Source organism: Grus americana, chromosome 1 (genome assembly GCF_028858705.1).
Source record: "Grus americana isolate bGruAme1 chromosome 1, bGruAme1.mat, whole genome shotgun sequence".
NCBI lineage: Eukaryota > Metazoa > Chordata > Aves > Gruiformes > Gruidae > Grus > Grus americana.
In genome coordinates, this window is record NC_072852.1 from 64,695,414 (window position 1) to 64,714,111 (window position 18,698).

Below are 18,698 nucleotides of genomic sequence, written 5' to 3' on the forward strand. Positions count from 1 at the left end.
CAGCCCACATCATCAGGGATATACGCAGCCAGTGCGCAAGGTCGCACACATGGAGTCTTGCCTACAACAAGGTCAGGCAGTGATGGCAGCGAGCCTCCCAGGCCTCCCTTCTTTGCTATTTCATTCGTGGGGAATAAACCAAGCATACCCCAAAGGGGCTTGTGGTTTGGGGATAGGTATTACCACTGCTGCATGCTGGAGGCCATGTCTCAAGATTTTCTTTGCTCTGTTGACTCTGCACCTCACACAAAAATCAGATCCAAGTTTGTAACTGGATACTAGCCACACCACTGGTGCACATAAACAGTAAGGCTTCACAGCATCAGCAGCGACCCGCAGCTGGTCAAACTCTCCTCTGAGAAGAAAAAAGATGCTGCATTTAAAGCCTATGCATGCTTTCGTTGTCTTGGTGCTCACAGAAATGGTCTCTCCAGTTACTTTCATGAGTAACCCCGAGCAGCCAGACAAAGTCTGCAAGTAACACCTCTCCACTCCTGTGCTTTACAGAACAAAGGACGCAACATACAGACAGCAACAACGAGACAACAATATATAAAATACATATTTAAAGAACAGGAAGGATGCCAAGAAGACAAAACACTAACAGGAAAATCGTGAGTAAGGGGAAGCCAACGGTTAAAGCCTTCAAGGATCCCTCCCCCAGCCCTTGCTCTGTTTGGAGCCCACTTCCCTTTGGGGGAAGAAGCAGGCATGAGGACGGGTGCTTGTGCACGAACACACATACGGAGAGGCCACTGCACGGGCCCCCGGGCACAGTCCCAGCATCAGGCAGTGTCCCTGGGCCTGTGTACGAGCACGCTGCCTTCCCAAGGTCCCCAGCAGCAGCGCAACCTCAGGGGACGAGTGCTCGCAGAGCAAGGAGGACACCAGCCAAGCAGGAACACTGCTAGAGCCGAGAAGGACAACAGCACACAAGAGCAGGCTCCCGTGGTGAAACAAGATGCTTGCAGTGGAGGAGTCACTGACTTGAGGTGCCCAACATCAACTCAGTGGCAAGGCAAGGCCAGCCCACCCTGACCTGGCAGCCTTGCACACAAAGGCCTGACTGCTGGCTCGTGCTCCCCTGCCATGGCTCCTCACCTCTCTGCAGCCCCGGACTGCTACCTCTTTTCCTCTGCCATGAGGGCTCCCAGGAGCAGGAGGTGGTAGCTCCCTGCTGCAGCACAGGGATGCACTACTGGAAAGCGCTTCTCGGAGCTGACCTCCCGCAGGTGGCCTGGCGCCTTTGGGCAGTGGTGGTCACTGCATGGCCTCCTCCAGCAGGAGACCCCAGGACCACATGTGTCCATGCCAGTCTCACAGCCAAGCACTCCGGTCTCATGTACCAGGGTGCAGCAACTCAGGACATCAGCTAATTGCCCTCCTGCCATTTCTGGTATGGAGAAGGGTGTTTGCTGGCAGATACAAGGGTTTTCTGAAACTTGAGCTCAGGGTGTTTGACCCAAAGCTCCACAGCATGTGCCATGAGCCCTCCCCAGCTGACAGCAGCAACAGTTTCTCCTCAGAAGACTTCTATGAACTCCACTTCTTTCCTCTCCCAGTCAGCCCTGCAGATGAGCGCACCCCAAGGTCTGAGAGGATGGGCCACCTCTACACCGGCAGGGTTTCTCAGTGGCATCCAGTGAAAGGATGATTCAGCTTACAAACAAGAAAAATCTTTTTTACTGAGAGCATGACCGAGCACTGGCACGGGTTGCCCACAGAGGCTGCAGAGTCTCCGTCCTTGAAGACCCTCAAAACCCGACTGGACAGTGTCCTGAGCAAGCCGCTTTATATGACCCTGCTGCTCTGAGCAGGTGGTTGGACTTGGCCATCTCCAGCGGTGCCTTCCCACCTCAGCTACTCTGCCATCCTGTGCTGGGCACAGTGAGTTTGGGGCAAGGTGAGCTGTCACCTCTTTGGAGGCTCTGACTATCCTGGCCATGTGAGTCTCCTGCGGGCCATGGAGACTGAAGACACTAACAGCAGGATTGTTCAGTTCATCACACTCGTAATGAGGTCCTAATTGTGGATTGTCAGGTCCAGGTCATTTATTAAAGAAAAAAAAGCAGGATAAACTTAATTAAACATACCCATGAAGGGCCAATGATTGGGAAGCAATATGCTCCTACAGTACCTTTTAGAGCCAGATCCCACACAGCTTCCTACCCCCTTTGCTTCACTCTGTCCTAACTTTTCTCTTTGATGTATTATATCTTACACCACAGGGCTTACAAGGGGGTCAGAAGAATCCCATGTGTCAAAACAAACTGTATTTTCAAAAAACCCAAGTGGAATTGACGTACTGCAACCTCTCTCTTTGTGCATGCACCCTGTGTCAGAGGACCAACACTGCAATGCAAGGAATGCAGAAACTGGCAGTGTCGGCGTTCAGCCTGCGTGCAGAAAAGCTATGTTGTGTGTTACGATATGTCTTTAATTTGATGATATAATTCGTTCCACTGACCTTCTCCCTCTCTAAGCCCACAGAACAAACTGCCTGCTTATATGTCACTAACCCGATTTAAAGGATTACTATGGTTGAAGGAACTGCCCTGCTCCTCCTTTGGCTGCCAGCAATGCGGTCTCATCCCTGTCCTTGGTAAAGGGCATGCCTGATCAGATCCAATAGTTGCCCTTGATTAAGGATGTGCCTATTTTTTCCTCCCTTCTTGCTCCCGCTTCCTTTGTATCAACTCCAATGCCTGTAAAGCCCTTTCTGAGGTAGCAAGGGCTAGCAAGCTAGCTAGTTTAACTCGCTAAACTAGCAAAGAAATACAAGGGGGGAAAAGGAAGAAGTTTTCTGCTCAGATAGTCACCTGTCATGGAAAACCTGATGAGCACTGAAGCACATGGAAGGGAAGGGATGAAATCACATTGCTGAGACAGATTCACTGAATATTTTGCTTTCTCCTCACTGCTTCCTTTCAAGGACTTTTGTTGTTCACTATATAACCATAAAAATGGCAAACTGAGTTGCGCAGACTGCAGGCAAAACTACAATCTGCTTTTAGTAGAGAGACAAGCAAGACTTGATTTTTCAGACTGTTCCACCACAAAACCCCACTGTCTTCACAAGCAGCCATGGGGCCAGCCCCATGGCCCGACGTCTGGCACCCAGGCCAGGGAACACACAGCTGGCTGCAGCTGGCAAAATCTCTACTTTCAGGGTTTGTCCGACATCATGGTGAGCTGTGGGAAGGGCAAGTGAGGAGGTTCCTGGCAATTTCTCCTTCATTACCTGCCAAATTAAGCAAGGAATCCCTGCAGCACTCATTTCACTTGCTATATTACTCCCACTCGCCTCCAGAGCAGGCCCCTTCTGTTGCACTGAAGGAGACCACAGACGCACGGAACAGATGCCTGTGACCACCTAGCCAAGCTTGACCGCTGCAGCACACACGCGTGGAAGACACATCTGAAACGGCACGGACAACCATAAACGTGGCGCTTCTCAGTTCCTGAGTGCTTCACTCCTTCCTTCCTTCCTTCCTTTCTTCCTTCCTTCCTCTCTCTCTCTCTCTCCCCTTCCCCATTTGGAGAACACAAAGTTTCAGCTTTGAGTTGGCTGGTTTGGTTTAAAGGCAAACTGGAAAAAACCCCCACTGGAGTCCCATGGTGTGGGATGGCATGGAGCTGCCGGGACAGCTGGATGCTGTGGCTCCACCACAGGGACCTCTGGCACCTCAGTTAGTGGAATAGCTGGTAACAGCAGCAGCTCCTGGAAGAGGATGGGACAGACACTTTGCCAGGGGTTTTGCACACACTTGCCAGGGGCACAGGGACTTCAGGAAGCATGGGCTCCATTCCAGGCTTTGGAAGGAAGCAGGTTTTGGGGGGACACACCATTATTTTTTAAGTTTGTCCTCTGTCCACTCACCTCCTCACACTAGAACCTTGTTACATAGAGCCTTCCTCACCTACTCAATAGCAGTCCCTGCTTCCCAGGTCCCACCTTGCCCAGACAGCCCGGGTTTAACTCTGAGGTCACTGTTCAAGTCCCAGTTTCATTACACACTGCTAATCCCATGTTCCTCCCACTATCAGCTGTCCCAGTCAGGCCCTCTCTGCCCTTCCCCATCACCGTTTCCCTGCATCCCTCTCTTTCCAGACTTGTCCTGTCAAAACATTGCTTAGCCCATCCTTCTCTACCCAAAGATGTCCAAATATCTTCTTCCCATCCGAAGGACTTTCTACAATGGCTGCAAGCTGCAGACTCTTCTTCGCTTTACTTCTCCCTCCCTGACCAAACTTAAGGGCTCTCCCAGATCTACCCAGCCCTCAGCCCTGCCTCACTTTTCCTTGCCCACCCCTGTTCTACCTCCCTGCTCCAGTAGAAATAGCCTCCCCTCCACACTTCCAGTCTCAGGAAGCCTCCTCCACTCAATCTACTACCCTAAAAGCTGCTTCCCTGCAGCTACCAGTTTTGTGGGTTTTTTTACGTGCCCCCAGGCCTATTCTCCCCAAACCAAAGCCATCTGACACCACATTGGCTTGAGCACCTCCTTTCTGCCTGCCCTTACAGGGCCCAACTTGAAGAGCTTGCACATTTCCCCAGATTTTAGATCCACTACAGCTCTCTCCTGGCTACCAAACATCCCAAACTCTTGCATACAGCCTCTGCACGTCCACAGTGCTTATCCAAGACAACACTTGCCCTATGCAGACGGTCTGCACCTACACGTTGAACACCGTGGACTCCATACACTCATTTCCACTGTCAATATCCTGAGTGGATCCCACACCTCTCCCTCACTGAATACCCATGCACGCACAGCGTAGCAATTATTTCTTATGAAGCAGAGTGACTGTATCTTTATTTCCAAATCATTGACCTTGACTAGGACCAAGGATCTTTTCCTTCCTTCCTAGTCCAGGCTTTGCCTCTTCTGGATACTAGTAAATTAACCCATTTCCACCTCTTTTCTGCTATGCTGCCAGCGGGATAATTAATGGCACAGGAGAAAAACTCCTGGTAGTATAGTTGACTGTTCCTGGGCAGAGATTTACAAGGAGGTCCTACTAAACCCCAGAAACATATTCTGAACTGCTGGTTAGGTGGCCAGCCTTTGGCTCTGAACTGCAGATGGCATGTATCCATCCACATATGACTCGCAGGCTGGGGCTTTATTATAGGACCAGTGTTAGGACTGGGTTGGCAACAAGGCTCTGTTGGAAAGAAGCTAACCCTCAGCAATGAGAAGACAGGAACCAGCAGGACCTGCTGTGGGCAATACTGGTGGGTCACCCTGGGTCTCAACTGCATCCTTGGGCCATCCCTGTTCTGTAGTAAAGCAGCTGGACCCTTGAGAAACTACCCTCGTCTCCTGTCCATTACATCCCTCCACCACCCATTTGCTGAAGATTGTAGGTGAAGCTCCACAGGGACAGCACCAGTTTCAGCTGCCTGGCACAAGGAGCTGGGAGGACAGCACATTCGGGAACAAGGTGACCACTGAAGATTTTAGTTACTAAAAATAAAAACCTCTGCTGACTATGTGCCAGCTGAAATTTTCTTCCCACAGAACCTTGGAAGAGTTAAGGTAGAAATGACACAGAAGACAGACAAATAGAAAAACAAATGCCGGACCCAAACAGCCTATAACACCTCTCTTTCAAAGCATAAGATCAGTCTTAGCAAAAAAGAAAAGCCCAATGCATCTTCTAACGCAGGGGAAACAGCACATAGTTCTCCCCTAGCTTCACTCTTTGAAACAGCTGAAATATTTTGGCTGAAGGCTTTCAAAAGTAATTCAGCCAGAGGCAAATGCTCAGCATGGAAAACTGCAGACTGAAACAAAAAAAATTGACCTGAAGTCAGAAATCGAAAACAGGGTCCCACAATGTGAATTGTCTTCTGTTAAAGGTGGGGCTCATGGTATCCACTATTATTAAGCTTGTCCCACATTTCCCATTGTCTTATTTTCCCTTTGTTCCTCCCCTTAAACACATAACAAACAGAAAAAAAGCTCAACAGCTCAAGGGTATTTGACATCCCTCCAGTCTCCTTTAGGCAACCACACCCTCAGCTGGAAACACAGCATTTCCAGGGTTAGTGGTGGGATGTTACATGACCATGTCAAACGAAACAGCAATGCTCTTTTTCTAATTCACAGCTCACAAGCACAGATTAAGTCCTGCATGTATGGAAAGTAAATACTGTTATTCTTTGTGGTGGCAAGTACAGTTTGTATTACTGTTCAGAGACATGATGAGTCTTCACTCCTGCAAGTAGGTTAACAAATATTAAAAAAATTCACATGGGAAGGAAGAGAAAGATTCAGTATTTCCCAATTTGGCTGCTAAAATGAAGTCTAATTACAATGTTTAATGGAATGACATGTTTCAAGCTAAGCATTCTACAAGGAAGTCATGAACAAAAGATTAAAAAAATACAATTCCAGATGGAGAAACCAAGACCCTGGGAAGCACTGGCAGGAGTAGAGGACAGCTCTTCTGTGACGGTTTTTGGCAATACTAGATCACCTCCTTGTGTTTCAGATCTTGCATTAGTGCATGTGCACACACAGGGGGGTTGCTCAGCCCCATTCAAAGTGGGATAATATTTACTTATGCTTTGCAGCCTAATAAATGAAAATTCAGTTACTTTAAATCAAGGCTGAAGAAGACATTAGCGGTGAATCCTGTGTTACTGAAGCAAACACGAGCTTGCTGATGACATCAGTAGAGCCGGCGTTTCATATCTGTTTTCTTTGGCTTTGAAATTACCCACATACAAGATGACTGTAGTCAATATGGAATAAAACAAAAGAAATATGGACCAGATTTACACGAGCAGACATTTGCCAGCAGAACCATCTACCAGCCACACAAAGAGGGAGGATTCCTAGCAGATGCAGTGGAGCTGACTTCAGTCCCCAACAAAGACAAAAAACTGCACTGGCAAACATGCATTTCTGTCACCGTAGCCAACTGGTGTAGATACTCTCCCTCCTCTGATAGGAACGCTGTGTTACAAATACACCAGTCCTACTACAACAGGAAACCACTTCTAGTGTAAAAAGAATTGGAAAGAATTCAGGGTTATTATTATGCTTATAAGAAACCCAAACATTTGACAGCATAGGAAACAAACTGCCACTAAAATATAGTGTTCAGCTCATGAACCACACTGGAATTCATTTTCGATGTGGTGAGATAACCTCTGCTATAGTACCATAGGCAGGACCCAAAGAGGTCCCTTCGAGGAGCAACTCTGCAAAGAGTTTCCTGGCAGGAAGACAAATTGTCTCACATTCAGAAAGGAAATGAGAGCATTAAAATGAAGAACCTCAACTTCTTCCAAAATAAGTTATCATCAGGGAAGACAAACGGAGCCTCAACAAATCTCTCTTTGGTGGCCTTCACCCTGCAGGATGCTGACTCTTGCCCCTCCTGATGAGGATTTAGCGCACAGCTTCCTGAAGGGTTCCATCACCACAACCTTGGGGCACCATCTGCAGAGCCCTGGTAGCTGTGTACTCCAGGAGACCTTCCTGTACCAGCTCTGAGTCCGTGACCTGCCGCTACAGTCTGTCTCTATTAAGCATCACCCTCCTGAAGCAGAAAGTCACTTGTAGATTGCTTTTTTGTTCTGGAGAGCCCACTTCTCCCCCACCTTGCTCGACCTCCTTTTTCCTCCGACCCTCGCTCTTCCACATATCTTGGCCATCACAAATGCAGAATCTGTTTATTGCAGATCTCATTTCTTATCGAAATCTTTCAACTGCAGCGCAGCACACCGCCCCCTCATTCAACCTTTCTCAGCAGAGAGCAGGGCCAGGCAGCACGTGAGCTGCCAAAGATTCACCCATCACGAGGAGGAAACCCGCGCAGCTCCAAAGAAGATAAACCTCTGCAAAGAGGGCTTGCATTTATTTATTTTTCCAGGAGGAAAGCTGCTCCCTGTGGGTGTGTGCGTGCATGAGTGTGTTTGTCAGGACAATAGGAAAAAGGACACTGGAGCAGAGCTGCCAGGAAACAGTCGGCCATCTGCCCGCGTGGAGAGCAGTTTTTCCTTTTCTTTTGTACTAAGAGGAATGTAGCTACGAGCCGCCATCCGCCCGCGCTGGGAGGAAACCTGAGAGGCTCTGCTCTGCCAGGGAGAGGAAGCGTGGGGGAGGGAGCCAGCCCGGTCCATGTGGTTAAGCGGTCATTGCACTCACAGCCAATAAAAGTGGGAAAAAAACCCCTAACCAAAAATCCCAAATCCTAGGGAAAACAGCTCTTTCTCCTCCGCCCTTTCACTCTCATGTGCAGTTCGATACTCTCTCCCTCCCAGGGTGATGCCGAGTGCAGGAACTGCTGAAGGGGCTTGGCAGAGCAGCGTGTCAGGAGGGTGATGGCCCGGGGAAACACAAGGGTTTCCCCCCACGCTGACACTGGCACCCCCAGACAAGAAAGCAAAACAAACAGAAAGTCAACTCACATCACCATGTTGTTCATCTGCCCGTGCCCTCCCAGTAACCAGGCATTTAGCAACCACAGCACAAAACAGCTTGAGGAAGGACCCCTTGCTCTTTGGCTCTCTGACCCAACAGACAAGGGTAGAGTGTAAGGAGTAAGTCTACTGCTTGTAACCATCCATACATTCTCCTCCGTTGGCTTTGGTACAGCTTCTGACTATAAAATAAAAGTACGTAATAGGAGGGAAAAACGATTTGATCTTCTGGTACTGTCAGACAAAAATGCTGGCAAGACACCACCATGGCTTGGTGGCACATTCTTCTGCCACCTTGCTGGCAGAAAAGTTCTGGGGAAATAAACAAATAAACAAAACCAAGAAGTTAAAGTTTTCAGAAGTGACTACACAACTTTCAAGTTTAAGACCCATTTTCAAAACCAACTGAGGATCAGATTTTTTTTTTTAAACAAACATTGTAAAAGCAGCTAACATTTTCAAAGAATTGTAAGCATGCATTACTTTTTCACTGGTTGCAACAGGAGATGTTGTCTAGGTATTGCTGGGAAAACTGAGAAAACATCTATCTGCATCTTTATGCATCTACATACCTGCAAACTCTGGCACTTCCCACAGAGCTGGCAGAACTTGCTAACGTGGGAGATGCCTGAGATAATGGGTCACAGTCTGGAAAAGGTACTTCCAGAAGAACTGATTAATCCAGACAGGCTCTAAAGAGCTTCCTCATGTCCTAGCAGCTCAGAAGACAGACAGACTGACCCAGTGACGCTATGCACCTAAGCATGTCCAACTCAGATCTGGACTGCCACCCCATGCGTCCCAGTCCCTTTCAGAAACGAGACTCAAATTTCTACATTCTGTCATGACTTTTTAAACATTTTACTTCTCATAAAAACAAAACTTTCACAGTGTGTGACCTGAAGCCACTTCCTTGGATGCTTCTCTCTCCAATGGATGAGAGACAACAGGAACAAGTGGAAACAAGATAGAGAGCTGATATAAAGAATTATTTTTTTTCACCATGAGGATAACACAGCTCTGGAAGAGCCCTGAAACATGTTGGAGCTTTTCAAAACCCAACCGGACAAAGCCCTGACCAACCCATTCTGAGCTCAAACCTGAATCTCTCTGAGCAGGAGGATGGAGTAGATTCCTCCTGCAATCCCTTCCAACGTGGATTATCCTATGATAACCTGTCATTGATTATTGTAAACCAGAGAATTCACTCCTATTTTCTCTGTGGAAAACAAAACAAACCACAAAAAACTGCAGAAAAATTCCCTTTCAAAACACTATGGCTAGGTGCCTTTTCCTCCCCAAGAGATATTTTTTGTCTTTCTCCAACTAACCAGCAAGCATGCAGTAAAAAATGGCTGCTAAAACAAGATACACAATTATGCTACCCCTAACATACTTTCACAGTCTTTTGTCCCTAGTATTTCTATAGTGTCTAAAAAAACTTCAACTGTTCAGTGGAAGCTATGAGGGAGGTTGTGAATCCAGCAGTAAGGCTGCCTTGGCAAATACTGATGAGTGCTGTAAATTCTCACTGTTAGAAAAAGACAATATTTTCTTCCCAAATTCATTCCACTTTCAGAGACATCAGGGCACAATTTTTTGAAAAGCTTAAAGTTAGTTCATAACTAAATTTAAAAAAACCCAAACAACCAAACCTCCCTCCCCAAAACAAAAAACTCTGAGAAATACTGAAAAGCATTTATTTGGAAGATTTGGGGGTTTTCTTTGCTGAAGTATTTCTTTGGGTTTCTCATGGCAGAAAACCTAGAAACTCGAGAGATATCAAACAGACGTATATTGTTCATTACTCTCTTCCAAGGGATGTGCTAAAGGCAATGCATACTCCAGAGGATTTTAATATCCATTGTTTACTTTCTTTCACATACATCAAACTGTTGATTAACGGAGCAGAAGCAGAGCACCCACGTACCATTTCCTCCATTGATTCCTGCTTATCTCACGACTGAAGCAGAGCTATTCTTACAGAAGCTTCCAATCCAGAGAATGTGCATCCAAGTTTTGTATTCCAGGGTAACCACAAGGGCATACTCCACCCAAGATGTTTGAATGTTGTCCTGGACTGGGCCCCGATACTGTTTATTGTGCACAGGAAAAGCTCATTACTACAAAGCAGCCAGCAGTGCATGCATTTCACAAGGGCACATTTTACAGGACCCAGAACAAAATATCAAAGTAGGAGTCTTCTGGAGTCAAACCCTTTGCAGAAGCCCCTGTCCCCTGAACGATTCAATAAACATTATCCCCTTTCATCTTAAACGCTCATAAACATCTTGTTCCAGTCCAACGCGAGGCAAAATCCTAGCTCTACTGAAGCGATTGATTTGACTCCAGTTATTTTGGTGCAGCTTGCATTTCACCCACCCAAATGTCCACATTCACCTCATTTCTGCTCCTCACCAACACAGGTCCACAGAAACCCAAGCAGAGCCCCCTCAGCTCAAGTCCATAAAGTCTCTCCTCAGGGGACAAGCCTTACAGGTTTTCAGGTGGTGTTAAAGAATACAAAGCTTTCCCGCAGGGTGAGTGATGAGGTCTCCCCCAGTAGGTGACCAGCATTAGGAGACATGTGACTTTCCCAGTACAACACCCTGATGATATGCAGGTCCCTCTGTGAAGTTCCCATCTCCCCCACCCCAAAAATATCATTACACACTCAGCTCTAAAGGTCTGGCTCAGGAAAAGAGGCTGTCCATAAATGTTTTTGTCCCCGCAGAAGATGGTGATTTTAACAAATGCACGTGTTCCCTAGCTTAGATCCCTTATAAACAGACCAGTTAGATATTCCTCATCAGAACCACCTTCTTTATGCAAAGGTAGAAGCTGCACCGTGTTGCTTCAAGTACTCATGGCTGAACATAGTGGATCTTTTGATAATGTCCAAATTTTCTTTACTGAAAAGATAATGTCTACAGACATTAGTGACAAACTAAACCTAAACTTGATCTTTTAGGGGAAATTCCCCAAACGTGTTCTTCAATTAGAATTAGGTTCTTTACTGTGAAATGACATTACCAACGAAAATTTAGCTAGATTGGGTGTGTATGAGTTTAACCTTCCCTTCAAAAGGAGCCACAACACTTTGTTTAGGCTTCCCCTCCTTCCCACCATAATTTTTTTGGAAGGGGAAAAAAGGAGGGAAAGGAAGACATGGGGCCAGCCTGCCACCTTTCTCCAAATAGTTCTTTATATAATTTTTTTATTCAACCACAAAACTGAAAAAGAAATACCACAAAATTTCTTCCAAAGCACCAAAAAGCCCCAAACCTCACTTCCAGGTCATTGCTGAGCCAAAGTTAATGGAGCAACAACAGTTGACGCCACCTTGTTTTTCTGGTGATCTCATCCACATACATCTCATCATGCTTCATCAGTGTATCACCAAGTTATGCTGACTCTGTGAGGCAGTTGCTTCGGAAAAGTTGCATTATACAATCTCCTGCTTAATTCTGCATTCAAGGATTTCATGGCAAGCCATACCAAAATCTCCTCTGTTGCAAAATTTGTTCACAAGCTTAATAAAAAAAAGAAGAAAGTTACATGTGCAACAGAGACGGTGAGACAGCTGAATTTTTTATTTCCTCAGGAAAAAAGAATGGGTTGGTGATTACTTGTTTCCAGGCCTTTTTTAAAGTTTCTTTTCACTTAAAAATAGAAAGAAAGAAAAATCAATGTAATCCAAGGTCAGGCTTGATTTTTCAAAAAGCAAATCTTTACCAGGAGCCTAAAGTAAAAATAAAATACTAACACTACTACTACTACTAAAAATTGAATGGAAGGCTGCCTTGAGTGTGAATGAGCAGAGGGACTGGGATCAGCATATGTTATTAGTTTGGTTTGATGTATTTATTCCTGAAGCGATTGTTGGTCAGAGTTGAAGTCCTTCACTGTGCTGACAGGGCAAGTCCTCTGTTTCTGATAACGCTTCCAGATTCCTTTGGATCAGGAAAATAATTTTACCCCATGCAAGCAAACATTAAGCAAGTGGGACATGAAGCAATATATTATATGTCAGAATAAGTTAAAGAAAAACAAACCACAACCTCATCAAATTCTGATGTTTTATGAAATTTGTGCCTTTTAGAGATGATCCTATTTTTCCTAGAAACACACCCAAAAGTGTCTTTCTCTGACTAGTGAAGGAATTTAGGAATTTAACAGGGCAAACCTTGGTTCCCTGCTGAATTTGTGTATGCTAAATCATCCTACAAGGAAGGTTTCCTGCTGGGCAAACAAGAGGATTGCAACGAGGCAAGCTTTAGCACAGACTAAGTGGCAATAGCCATCAGTGACCTTCACCAACACAAGTACAGGACTGTTGTACGTGAGGGGTGACACCATGGCAAAACTTCAACTTGGAGTCACTCGTAGTAATCTTGGGGGACAGAGACAGAAATCTGATGCAAAAAACAGTTACCACGTGTTAGTTTCCCAGGAGGAAACGTCTCGGGCCTCTCTCCGAGTTTGACAAAGCTGAAAAATGGCAGCCAGCTAGAACAGGGCTTCTTACATCATCTGGAAAAAGCTCAATACCTTACACATGTCTCTTCAGTAAGCTTGCAGAATTCAACTACAGATTGCTGCACATCCTGCCTAGCACGTCAAGGCAGGGAAAAACAGATTCTCAATTACAGCCTGATCCCAGGCTCCCTGAATTCATGATGAGCTCCCATGGACTTCAGTAGAGCGTGAAGGATGTCTCAGGGTCTATTTTTGGCCAGATGTTGATTTCTGAACTGCTACATGTGCTGGGAGAAGATGCCGTTCTCGATTTTAGTAAGAGGCATTTATTTCCCTTTGCTACTATGTCACTCTGAGCCCTGGATAGCCCAAGACTTGACTCTTACCTAAAAGAAAATGTGAAGCTTATATTTACAGCATGCTTTGCAGCTGAAACACATTGTATTTTTGTATGTGGAAAACATATCCATCTTCTGCGGGGCTTAACATTTTTAAAGAAAAAAGCTCCAATAGTCTGAAAAGTCTCTGCGAGCTCTTTCCTTTTTAATTTAGCAAGGTGATGCTTGGCTGACACTGGCAAGCGAACTCATATTTATGAAGTGCCCTCATGGTGCCCTGTGAAATTTGCCATTTCCCTCCATGACAGTCAGCTCTATCTATCACGAGAACATAATCCCCTGGGACAGGAGACCCGACCCCTTCACTGCTCTCCTCTGCAAACAGATGTGTGCACATTCCCCAGCTCTGTAAGTCACGGCTGGCTTTTGGCAACGAACTTCAGCAGCTGCACATCTGCAGAGGGGAAAAGCTTTCAACAAAAAATACAGAGGGGATCTCATCCTCCTCCCCCCTCCCACCGCCTGCAAAGCAAGCTCAGCATTTGTTTCTCTCCAGATGACACCCTGATGGGTTGATTTAATCATTCGCATATGCATGCCTATTCACAATGCTAGCAAAATACCAGGGCTGTGACAGCATCTCACCTGAACTGCTCACAGTAACAGGGCTTGTCAGCAAGCACTTGGCAAGAAGTCTCGCAGGATATTAAGAGGAAAGCAATGTTCAAGGACATCACTAATATAAAATGATTCTACAGAATACAGCTGGGTGTGTGAGAGACCATTTGTGCTGAGGAAAACACCTAAGCAGGTTTTTAATTTTAAGCCTATGCTCAAAGCCCCACTATCTTCAATTAGATTGCATGAAGTCCAGTCCAAACTTCCCTGAGCAGGAATGATGTACTGCACTGGGAGCCAAAGTGCTCTGCTGGGTGGACTTACGCACACGCTTAGACCTACACGTCTGCTTAAACGATCTGCCAAACTGGGGGCACTGTACAGAATATTTAGGCATAGCAGGATCACAGAAACACTTCACCACTTTTATTCCCAAAGGGAAATTTAATTAAAACACAGAGCATCCAGCCTTTTAAAATTTTTCTGGTTACAAAGAGCAGTAAGTCCTTTTCCCTTGAAACAGTCTCTCTGGTGGATTGCCAGAGTCCCCAGTAAGTTTCTGGAAACACAACTTACATGCCTGAACTTGGTCAGGAGCCATCTGCTCTCAGGGATCTGCAGGATCAGGAGTTTCAGTGCCTGGCAGGGTCTCACCCAGAATTCTTTCGTCCAATTCCAAGTGAGGTGGCACCTTTCCCCACTCAAGCTGCCCCTAACTATCATCAGCTCTCGACATTTTAAGTGTCTGGGCCAGATTTTCAAACAAGCTCAGAGCCAAGCTTTTCTGATTGCTTCTCTGAGACCAGATTTTCTGCCAGGCGGAGTCTCCTGCACAGATATCTAACCAAGGCAAGACATTCCCAAGCAAGGTCGGCACCCCATATGCTGAACTGTTCAGCAGATATGATTACTTACCGCAATGCCTAATAAGGAGCTGGGCATAGGAAAATACAGCTGCCAGCATCTACTTGCAGAACCTGTCTTTACACTAGTCTTAATCCAGATCAATAGCTCTCTGCTGTACATGTGCTAGAAGGAACAGGACTAATTAAACAAATCTTTATCAATACTAGCAATACTATTTTACAGAGGAGACAAGACTTGCCACAGTTAAAAGATGCCACAGTTGAAAACAAAGTAATGCCCCTCCAACGGCTCACGCAGCAGCATCTGCCTTATTAGTGGCGCAGCACCAGTAGCAGCTCACAAACTCCACTTCAGGCATCACAAATAGAGCTGCACAACAGCTACCTTACCTGTCTAGCTTGCTTCCTTTTGCCTTTTACTCTGATCTGCCATCGCGCATCTCAAAATGATCCATGTCCCATACCCAGACCTGTAGATGAGACCTCGTCAGCGCTGCACGTGAAGCCAACTGCATGAAGAACCCAGGGGACGGCCAGGCCCATCTGTTAGAGGTTTTTCTCTGCGTGGGTTGGTGTTTTTATTTTAACTCACTCTGCTTCTGGGCCCCTCTCTGTCTCTCGCCCCTCCCATCTCCCTCTCTCTGCTCATGAGGACAGAGTTTCCATCCTGGCTCTGGGCCAGCACATGTATGGGCAAAGGCAGCGCTCAGGAAAAGCTCCCTTTCATCGTATAAACGCTGCCAGTTCCCATCCCAGGAGCACAGGGATGAGCGAGAGCTTTGGCTGCAGCGCAGGGGACCTGAGGACCAGCACCTCCTGCCTGGGCCAAACATGGCAACCTGGCCGCAGGACAACCACCTCCTCTCCTGGCCCCAGCCCTGCTGCTCCTGATGAGTGACCCAAGGCTTTGCCCCAGCCACCCATGAGTCGCTTGTCAGATGGCCGACACAGACACATCTCACATTCAGCAAAGGACCACATGTAACAGCACATAAAGATAACGGGTAATGTTCAAGCCAAATTCTCATTTGCACAAGCGATTAATAAAAGAAAACCAAAAGACCCCAAGCAAATCCCAGGGGTGGGATGATGACCTCGCCCACATACAAGAAAGCTTCAGAGATATACTAACTCCTAACTAGTTTAATTAGTCAAAACTGACCTTTAATCACCACTGCAACTACTGAATCTGGCTTGGTACTAACAGTATGCCAGCTGCAGCTGGTTTCCCTAGCCTGGGGAGAGGAAGAGGTACTGAACAAGGGTGAAGATTATACGAGCACTCACAGCGTTCGTTCCAGCAGAACATTACTCTTTCAAGCTTCTATCTTTCCAGCTACAGTAGACTTCCCCTCAGCTTTACTGTGGGACAGTACTATTTGCAGAAAAGACAGAAATGTTATCAATGCATGTTACCTGCACTAAAGAAAGGAGTCCTACTGTTTCAAACTTCTTGCGAGGAAGATTTCTCCTGGGCCCCCTTTTGGGGTCTTTGTTGCACATATGTGGCACCCCACATTTGACCAGCAAAGATGTTCAGGTGACATATTTACCTCAGAGTAGTAAAACCCCAGGGGGTTTCCAGCATAGGATTATCCTGGCCATCACACCAAGATTATCACAAGAGCACAACCTCTGTTGGCAACTACCACAGTGGAGCCACATGATATGGTTCAGAGCTGCGCAGAGCAGTCTTGGCACAGAATCACAGAATGGTCTGGGTTGGAAGTGACCGTTAAAGGCCATCTAGTCCAACCCTCGTGCAATAAGCAGGGGCATCTTCAACTACAGCAGGCTGCTCAGAGCTCCGTCTAACCTGACCCTGAATGCTTCCAGGGATGGGGCGTCTTGGTATACACAAGGCTGACCACAGACACTGAGAATTAAAGCGATTCCATTTGCTCTTCACTAAAACCTGGGCTGAAATCACCAACAAACAGCATGCATATTCACACATTTCACCTCATGCTTTCATTTCCAGTAGTTGGTAAAGCTACGTAGAGGTGAAAGCCGGAGAAAAATCCCATAAGCAAGATAAGTTTGCTATTGTCCTTTCCATTGCACTTCAGAGCTACAATCAAGAAAACTCTGTCTCTTCTCCAGCCTTGTCTGGGTAAAATGGTGCTTACAGATCAGTACCCCTCAGATACAACATTATTTGAGCTGTATCCAGACAAAACTGGGCTCGCTCATTTACTGTCAGAACTCGCATAAAACAAGGAATCTCTTTCTAGCTACATCCCACTCCCTTCTTCCCTGTGGAGAGCCTTCTCAGTCCTTAAGGAGCTGCTATCCAAGTTCATTAAAAGTCCTATTTCAGCATTTCCTTCAGAGTAGAGGCCTCTTCCAGCCAGCTCTTGGGATCCTGCCAACAGACATATCAGCCACTAGTACTTAAATCCTTCCACTAAAAAAATGCTTCCCTAAAGAGCTTATACCCCTGTTCTGGATGCTTAAGAGAGCTGATCATCAAAATTAACCAGCCTCAACAAGAGCTTAAGAGAGGTTCTTCTCCACTCTCATGGGCTTAATGGTGCACTACAGAGCCTTTTTTCCCCTTGGTCTGGCCTCCACTTAGAAAGGAGCAGCTTCAGCACAGTTCCAGTCAGGAAATAGATGTCAGGTGCTACAAAGGGAAGAGAGAACCAGCTGCCTTGGATGATGCATTCACGGGAATAAAAAAAAACCACAGCACTTATCAGGCACTTCTGAAATGCCCAGCATCTCTCCATGTTTAACAGTCTGGTTCTGTTGCATGAAGATCTCATTGGCAAACTTTGGACAAGGATTGCATTTGTCTCTGTGCCCCCAGAACACTTAGCAAATCCGAGGTTTTCATTCCTGTCCATATGAATTAGTTATTATGGATGATATTCAGAATAACTCAGTGGAAAAACTCCTACTGAATTAAGATCACCTCTGAAAACCACAGCCTTGCAGCTTACGTGGTCTTTATTTATCATCTTCTTGTCAAAATGAACATTTCTATCATGTAAACACACCAGGCATGGGAGAACGACAAGCATATTATAAGCGCTTGACAAAGGATCTAAATGCCCTTCTTGTTTTTGGAGAACAGAGACCATCACGTGGTTGTCTCCGCAGACAAAATGTCCTAAAAGATTTCTCAAGGCAGTGAGCTGGGGACACTACCGAAAGCAGCACTTTGGGACACTCCACATACACTTCTGGTCTACAAGGAGGATCATGCTTGGGGATCTGAGCTGAGGAACAGGAAGCAACCTCTGCATGGACTGTCAGAACAGGGATGTGCCGAAGGCCAACCCAGGCTTCAGCACACAACCTTCTCACCCACAGGCAGAGGTCCCATGTGAGCCATAAATCTTTAGCCTGCTTTTTACATCCCGGGTCGCTCCAGCGCCCTTTGTTTTTAGTGCTTTCTCTTCCGTTTCTCAAAGAGACAGTGTATTACCCTGGGAAATCCTGTGGCTTTCCTCTCATTTCCATACTTAAGAGTTTTCAGTTGTTTCCAAGTCTGTCCCAACATGGTAGATATTCATTCTTACATGCTGAAACACTGTTTGGATCATTTTAAAAAACCCAACCACACAAAAAACCCCAAAAAAACAACAACCACCAAACCCCACAAACACTACCCCAATTACAACAATTCAGAATACAACACAAGAGTCGAGGAAACGCATGCCTTTCCTCTGGCAGGATGCCGTAACGACTCCCTTTTTGGTGGTTCAGAAACGGAGCCAGTACACTTTATTGGACTTCACTACCACACACCAAGAATGAGTGGCCAGTAATGTGGCAGCCAACATAGAAAACAACTTTTTAATCCACCAGCAACACCAGCAGCTCCCCTCCCAGTAGCAAATGAAAACCCCGTGGAAATCCTTCAGCTCTTCTCTTTATCCTCCCAGCTGAGCTCTGTGCCGCAGACACTCCTTTCCAAAAGGAACAACCCTGCTTAAATGGCAAGAGCAA

At 46.2% G+C, this 18,698-nt stretch overlaps 1 protein-coding gene across 4 annotated transcripts in view; it reads right to left on the reverse strand.

The window, feature by feature from the left end:
* DENND2A (DENN domain containing 2A) overlaps positions 1 to 18,698 on the reverse strand; it is a 61,108-nt gene that overhangs the window by 41,022 nt on the left and 1,388 nt on the right. The window contains exon 1 of one of the 4 annotated variants that reach the window (XM_054833133.1): positions 15,132 to 15,278. The exons of the other annotated variants lie outside the window; for them this stretch is intronic. The gene's annotated coding sequence lies outside the window, so the exon portion shown is untranslated. Of the gene's footprint in view, positions 1 to 15,131; positions 15,279 to 18,698 lie in introns of those variants that run through there. 4 annotated transcript variants of the gene reach the window in all.